The 6,000-nt window shown below is 43.1% G+C and overlaps 1 pseudogene; it reads right to left on the bottom strand.

The window, feature by feature from the left end:
- Positions 1-1,218: 1,218 nt before the first annotated feature.
- On the bottom strand, positions 1,219-5,995 carry LOC144256025 (insulin-like growth factor-binding protein 5 pseudogene; annotated as a pseudogene).
- Between the last annotated feature and the right edge of the window lie 5 nt (positions 5,996-6,000).

Below are 6,000 nucleotides of genomic sequence, written 5' to 3'. Positions count from 1 at the left end.
GCTCGTTTGGCGTGGTGTCCAGAGACCACACCTGAAGGTTTGTACGCTGCGACGAGGTGGGCTGGGCAGCAGAGTGTGTGCACCATTGGGTGCTGGCAGCACCTGGCTGGTGGGTCCCCGTGAATACATGCAGGAAATCATTCAGACCTCCAGTACGGTGCCCCATGAAGAGCTGAGCTAGTGGCTCATGGGAAACCAATGACCAGAGGCAGGCAAAGCTAGTGTTATGGGTGGTATTAGGAGAATATGGATTTTCCTGGTTTTCCCAGAATGAGGAAGCTCCTCAGTGCCCCATAGGAACTACTTTGAAGAGATAATGCAAACCCTTGAAAGAGAGGAAGAAAGAAATACGAAAAAAAAAAAGATTTATATGCCTATATATGACTATACGGAGCCTTGTAGATAAATACAAGCCCACTTTGTCCCCAGCCTGTCCTCCTCCACAGAGGCTGCTGCGCTAGTTGCTAATTGAAAAACAACAACAAAAACAAGGGGCGGAGACCCATGTTTCGGCTCATCTTGAGTCACCCCGGAAGAACAATTCTTTCCCACGTGGGGGTGTGTGTTGATTTTTAAAAATCTGCACAAGGAGTGAAATGTGCACACAGAATTCCTATTTATGAATTGCCTTAGGGAAACCTATCGAATATCACTTGGTTACGATTTTGCCTTGTTTTCAGGGGCATGGAAGGCATCTTCATCTTCTGAGTCTAGGGGGAGAGACTAGGCTCCCCCGGGGGGTGAGAAGAGAGGAGGAGACAGACCTGAGAGGCACTGACCAATCCAAACTCCAAGGGGGTCACTGATGTCACTGATGTCATGTCTCAGGCCACACCTAGCACTCCAACTTCTCGGAGCCCAGGTCAGAGCTGCATGAAGCCCTGGTTCCTGGTCCCTCCTTCCTGCCCAGCTTGCTCTCTCTTCCTTTTCCTAACCCTCTGTCTTCCAGCTCCTCTACGCAAACACTCCCTTCCCTTCTTTCTGTCTTGTTCTTCCTCTCATTCCTTTTCTGTGCATTCAACTTGCCTCAAAAAGAAAACCATTTTCAGGGTGGGGGGATCTCCTTATCTTTTCCATCTCTGTGGTTGCTGTTTCCAACGTTGAGCCCTTGCTAGAGATTCCGAGGTCCTCAGTTTCCTCAAAAAAAAGTATATATATATATATATATATATATATATATATATATATATATTTTTTTTTTTTTTTTTTTCCCTTAAATGAGATGAAATGAGTGGCGTCCTGGGGTGGAGGGAGGCGCTGGCCGGAGTCAGGGCTGGGGGTGGGAGGGGACCAGGGAAGGATGGACGGGGAAGGGACGCATCACTCGATGTTGCTGCTGTGGAAGGCGTGGCACTGGAAGTCGCCGTCCACGTACTCCATGCCCGGCAGCTTCATCCCGTACTTGTCCACGCACCAGCAGATGCCGCGTTTGCGGCCAAGGGAAGGCTTGCACTGCTTTCTCTTGTAGAATCCTTTGCGGTCACAGTTGGGCAGGTACACGGCCCGGGGCACCATGCGTGGGCTGGCTTTGAGCTCCTGCAGGGAGGCCTCCATGTGTCTGCGGCAGGGGCCCTGCTCCGATTCCTGCCTCATCTCAGGGGCAGCCATGACCCGGGGGTGGGCGGTGTTCTCGGCTCCCCCGACGAACTTGGACTGGGTCAGCTTCTTCCTGCGGTCCTTCTTCACTGCCTCGGCCTTCAGCTCGGAGATGCGGGTGTGTTTGGGTCGGAAGATCTTGGGGGAGTTGGTCTCCTCGCCATCTCGGAGGTGGTGGGCTCCTCATGCTCACAAGAGTCTCTCTCGATCTTGGCTTGCTCGCGGTAGCTCTTTTCGTTGAGGCAAACCCCGCGGCCGTGCAGCAGGGCGTGCAGCGGCTTCTCCTCGTCTTGCCGGGGGAGGCAGCGCAACCCTTGGGCGCAGCGCTCAGTGTAGACCAAGTTTGATTTTCTTACCACAAACAATATTCACTAAAATTGGAAGACATTGACATTTGGTGAGATGGTTTATGTGTCAAGTTATGAAATTTTAAAATGCTCTAGATCTGAGCAACATTCTGGCTGAAGCGAAACCTGACCAAGTCCTCCAATATCTAATGAAGAATCATACTTTGCATTTTTTTTCTGTTTATGAAAGTGAATTATGATAAAACTGACTGCACTAGTAAAAACAGATCAATAGAAGTTAAAAACTAAAGATGATCCAAACTCAGGAAAATTTTCACTTAAAAAGTTATCAGCTAAAGTAGCAGTTCTACACATGATTTTGTTTTGAGAAGTTGCAATGCAGGAGTATTTTCCCATCCATCAGTTCATGCATCCTCCATCCACCCATCCCTCTGTCCTTCTAAGTATGCTACTCACTGCTGAAGGACACGGAATCACGCTCCTACTACAAGCTCATGGAAGGACCTGTGGATGTACAGAATATAATTCCGACAGCCGTACTTGTAACAAGTACCAACCTCGGGCATGCAAAATAAGCAAGGGTATTGCCAACCCTGCTCTTTTTTTAAAATTTCACTCTAAGGTTCATTTTCTTGGTGTCTGGGCCCCCCAAAATTACACATAGAAATGTACATATACTTTTATGGAGAAAGTGTTCATAGTTTTCTTTTGAATCTTAAAGGCTTCTGTGACTCAAATATAATTAGTAAACATTTCTGTAATGCTTTTGGATCAACCAAAAAATGTAAGAAAAATGAACTGAAGGATACTAGGAAATCTTTGACTTAGAAACAAAAACACACAGATTTCATTAACATAGAAGGTAAAGTGTCTGAGTAATCTGAGTAGAAATGATCATCTTCATACAGTTAACCTAAGAGAAGATCACAAATGTAAAATGAGGCACCATCCTGTCATTTATTATGTGATTCTAAGAAGATGAAAACTGGTGTTTTCTAGCTTTCTAATGTCTCTCTAACCCATTTCCTATATTAACATTCTCTGTTAGCAAACAGCAGTTTCTCTTACTGATGACACCCTGATTAAGACCATCAAACTCACTGATGCTGAACTCTTGCCACTTCAGTGAGGCCCACCGACACACTCCACATTCTCCTAGGATAAAGTTTCAAAGAGGAAGATAATAATAAAAAAAACACTCACAAAACAAAGCCTCAACCTGATTTGTCTGGAAACTGAAAACAATAGGACTATAAATGTATTCCTGTTAATATATATCAAGTGTGACATATCTCACAGAACACCTCCAGCAATTTCTGCCCTGTAGAGAAGTTTAAATCTACTTGTTGAAAGAAACTGTTTTCAAATATAGGCAAAACCTGCATGCTACCGTGTAATTAACATTTTGTCATGATGTTTATAATTAAAAGTAGACTTTCAAAGACCTCTCCCTGATGAAAATTTGGTAGTTTTTAATTATTCCCTTTTCAAAATTTTTAGTTGTAGTTGAACATGATACGTTTATTTTATTATTTTTATGTGGTGCTGAGGATTGAACCCAGTGCTTCACACGTGCTGGACCAGCTCTCTACCACTGAGCCACAAATCCAGCCCTAATTATTCCTTGTTATTAAAAGTAACAAATCAACTTATAATAAACCAAAATAATCTAGGTGAGTCATTTGGCTAAATTTGGTAGAATTTTACTTTTTTCAAGAAAGAAGGGAATATGTGCGACAGGAGTGAAGGAAGAAATATACGGGAAAAAATCAGCAAGGGTCTGGTAACGTTTCATAAATGTCTGGATACTGAGAGATCAGGATTAAAAGTGACAAAACAACAAAACTATTAGATTCCTGTAGCAAAAACTGATCAAGTATATGGGGAAATTGTTTCCCAAACTCAGAAAAAAACAGAGGCAAAAAATAAGGGGGCAGGTAGGGACAACCCAAAGATGTGATGCCACTGCATCTCGTGTCACCCGTGACATTTCCAAGCCTCGTATAAATCCAAAACATACAGCTGGCTTCAAGCAAAACCCAAATGAATCATCGCTGTTAACTAAAAACTAAATACATACTGTGTTAAGTAAGTTTTTCATCCTGTAACATCATGCTTCTGTTCCACAGCAAATATTTTGGAATAAAATAAGCACAAAGATTTACAGAAGACCAAAGATACTGCTTTAAAAATTAAAAGTAAGCGCACTGCGTAACACTGTTACAATATTTAAAAGGAGCCAGATTAAATTTCACGGATTTTTTACACATCTGTTATTAAAAACATTTTTATGGCACTGCTGGTTAAAGTGAAGGTATTTACTGTCTGCGGTACTGTTAACACAATTCTTATATGAGTTTTCCCGATTCTATGGTAACGTGAATTATAAGGTTCAATGAGGCCGGATTCAGTGATGTGTATTTTTCTGTTATTCAAGGTGAAAAGGAAATGAAACATTTCTAACATTCATAAACGGCAGCAAATGTCTGAATTCCATTTGGAGATAAGATGATAATTACTAAAGTAATTAGAATTCTTCCTGGATGGAATTATTTTGCCCACAGTGGAAATTTACATTTGGGAATGAAAGCAGGGGCCGGTGTACATTCAGCATCAGTAATTAATTACAACCAAAACCAGGTTGCCATTCTGATACCCTGGAACAGACTACCTCCGCTTCCGCCTCTGCCTACTATATGAAAGGAAACTGGTCCCTGCCCCCATCCCTGAAGTCAGAAAGATAAAGTGGGTGAAATCATTTTATTCAAGAGAAAATCCAATTACAGAAATAATCAACTTTTCCCTCTTACTTTATTTTTTCATATTTGAAAGGGCATTCACATTAGCAGAACCAATTAGACGAATATCAGGACAGGGCACAAAACTACAGAGTTGGGCAAGTTTCTTAAATCTTTTAAAATTAAACTTTCAAAAAACCACTTATTGAAATTTGAGAGACTTAAATCCAAAGCATAGCTCTTATTCTGGAAAGCGTAAATGGAAAATGACTAACCATCAGGACTTAGGAAGAAATCATTTATAAAATTATAAAGACAATGCAGTTGGCCCTAGTCTCCAGTTTACTAGTAGGAAGAAATCGGGCCAATTATTACTTTTTTTTTAAACTTGGGGATTGAACCCGGGGTGCTCTACCACTGAGATGCACTCCAGCACTTTCTATCTTTTGAGATGGGGCCTTGCCAAGTTGCTAAGGCTGGCCTCAACCTGCAACCTTCCTGCCTCAGCCTCCTCAGTGTCTGGGGTTCTGGGCCCTTGCCCTGTGCCTGGCCACATCATCACTTGTAATGGTGTGTTGTTGTCCAGAACTGGCACCTGGAGACACTGTACTGCAAGTCATGTGCCATTCTAAAGTACGATCTGTACTGTACCATCACACTGCTACTGGTAGACACATACAAATGGGAATAAGTGTGTGCACGTTTGCACACACATAAGGAGAGATGAGATGTTACACCTGAGTGATAGAAATGAAAAATTCTCTAAATCAAACACAGAATGCTTCATTATTACTTTCTTTATTACTTATTAATTGAACTCACTTTGCTTTTTAATTCAGTTGACCCTGATCAGGTCAGAGACTGGTAAACTAGAGCTCCTATGCCAAGTCTAACTGATGTCTATTTTATACATAAACTTTTTTGGGACACGCCTTGCCCATTCATTTACATGCTCTTTACTGCAGTTTCAAGTGAGAGCTGAGTGGATGTGACAGTTGCCACAGAGACCACATGGCCCACAGAGCCAGAAACACTGGCCATCTGCTGAGCCTCCAACCAACCTGGTCCAGGACTCTGATCTTGGACATATGCTCCCAGGGACCTTGCAGGGTGAATTTGAGGGGCAGTGGCACACACGGCTCTCTAGTACCTGCTCTCTGAGTGACCTCCTGAGACACCATCTCAGCACCTTTCTGGACTATGCACCTGGGGCCCAGCTCTGATGGACTTTCCCTTGACTTTCTCTGGGCACCTTACTTCCTCCCCGTTCCCTTGTTACTTCTGCGACATCCCATGAGAATCCGAGTGGTGCTTCTCCCCTTCGTTCCTTGTCTCAAGCTTGAGGAGCTCCATGACCC

The sequence above is a fragment of the Urocitellus parryii genome, chromosome 7, assembly GCF_045843805.1.
Source record: "Urocitellus parryii isolate mUroPar1 chromosome 7, mUroPar1.hap1, whole genome shotgun sequence".
Taxonomy (NCBI): Eukaryota; Metazoa; Chordata; class Mammalia; order Rodentia; family Sciuridae; genus Urocitellus; species Urocitellus parryii.
This window is presented reverse-complemented; position numbering and strand designations above follow the sequence as displayed.